The sequence below is a fragment of the Buceros rhinoceros genome, unplaced genomic scaffold (assembly GCF_000710305.1).
Source record: "Buceros rhinoceros silvestris isolate BGI_N320 unplaced genomic scaffold, ASM71030v1 scaffold9704, whole genome shotgun sequence".
NCBI lineage: Eukaryota > Metazoa > Chordata > Aves > Bucerotiformes > Bucerotidae > Buceros > Buceros rhinoceros.
Genome location: NW_010406545.1, coordinates 14840 through 16569, shown reverse-complemented (window position 1 = coordinate 16569; position 1730 = coordinate 14840).

Genomic DNA, 1730 nt, shown 5'->3' with positions numbered 1-1730 from the left:
ATTTTGACTCCCTTTGAGACATTTTGACTGCCGCTGAAGAAACTCCCATGGGTGCCTGGACATTATTTACTATTGGGAATGGCTTCTGTGCCTTAATAGTTTGAATTCTCACAGGCAGGTGCCATCTCAAAACAAAAGTGGGAAGGTTTTGCTTTGGAGATTTTGAACTGATTTTTTTCTTGCCTTTTTTTTTTTTTTGTCAACTACCAAGTGAAACATTTTGTTTAAAAAATGCCTAAACAAAATATTTTGACATCTTCAAAATGTTCTCCTGTTCCCTTTAGCCAAAACACATTGCTATATTCAAAGCAAACCCACGGATCCCTCCAGCCCTTCCAAAACACCCTGGGTTTGCTGAGTTTCATGCTAACGGAGCGATGCTTGTGCAGCCACGCAGGTTTACTGAGGGGCAGGGAGGACGGGAGGGCATCAAGATGGGGTGTGAGGAGTCAGAGAGGGAAAAGTCAGGGGTGCAGTGACTTGTGGGATGCCAGGAGGATGGTGAGGAGCAGGAGAGAAGCTAGGAGAGGGTGAGGGGCTCCCAGCAGGGATGGAGAGGGGCCGGGCAGCTGAGCAGCTTCGTGGGTGCTGGTGGTGGGGCTGATGAGGTAGCACAGAAGGAACGTCAGAGATGCTGATAGGCAGAGGAGCGTGCCCAAAATGGGGCCAGACGTGGCTTTTGTGCCCACCACTGGCGGGACAGCTGCTGGGAGGCAGAGGGAGCCACATCGCTGCTGCCTTCCATGCCACACAGACCCTTGGATGCGCAGCCTGGGCTGCGAGCCCCTTTCTCCTGATGCATCAAAAGTGCTGGCAGGGAGCTCTTCTAGCAGCTTTCCCCTGTGGAGCAGATGGGAGAAAAACAAAATAACCACATCTGAGAGGCTGCTTACTGACAGCCCTGCCCTGCACCGGCACAGAAACTGTGTCAGCAGCAGCGGGACGGGGACCTGGCCGCTGGCACTGAGGGAAGCTGCTCCCCACCGCCCCATCCCGAGGCCTGTCCAGGGCGGATGAGTCCATGCCCGTCCCACGTGGCGGGCTGGAGGGACGGGGCTCGGCGCATTCGCCAGGACGCAGAGCCCGGCTGCATGTCTCCTCCTCTCTAGGCTGACCATGACTGTGGGACTGTCACTGGGGATGGATGGAAGATTTCTTCAGCCTGAGTTCAAGAGAGAGGCAGCCACAGAGCATTTACCCTTTTGGGTCCCATCCAAACCTGTTTCCATGGCAAAGGCACAGGCACGGCACGTGCTATCGGCACAATCAGCCACGGGGTGATGCCTCGTTGTGCCCATATTTCCTGTTATTTCACCAGAGTTACATGTGGATTCACAAGCGATTCACGGGGTTCACGTCCTTCTCAGATACGACATTACTGAGGACACTGTGGGTGGCTGCTATAATTAGTGGCTAATTTCTTGGATTTGGTAGCACAAGCATCATGTCACCCTGCCAAACCAGGTCCCGGCTGGCCGTGCACAGAGCACAGTCGCTGGTTGGCCACAAGTGTCCCTTCGCAGCACGGCTGTAAGGACACAAGATGAGAGGGTGCTGTAGGACACCCAAAGGGCCCCTGTACAAACTCATGGCAGTCCAAGCTCTACTCCCACCAAAGCTGGAGCTGTTCTGCCCCAACAGACAGCATGCAATGATGATGTTCTACACATGGACAGCATCACCCCCCCCCCCAAAAAAAAAAACCAAACAACCCCTGTGCCCCTGGGAAC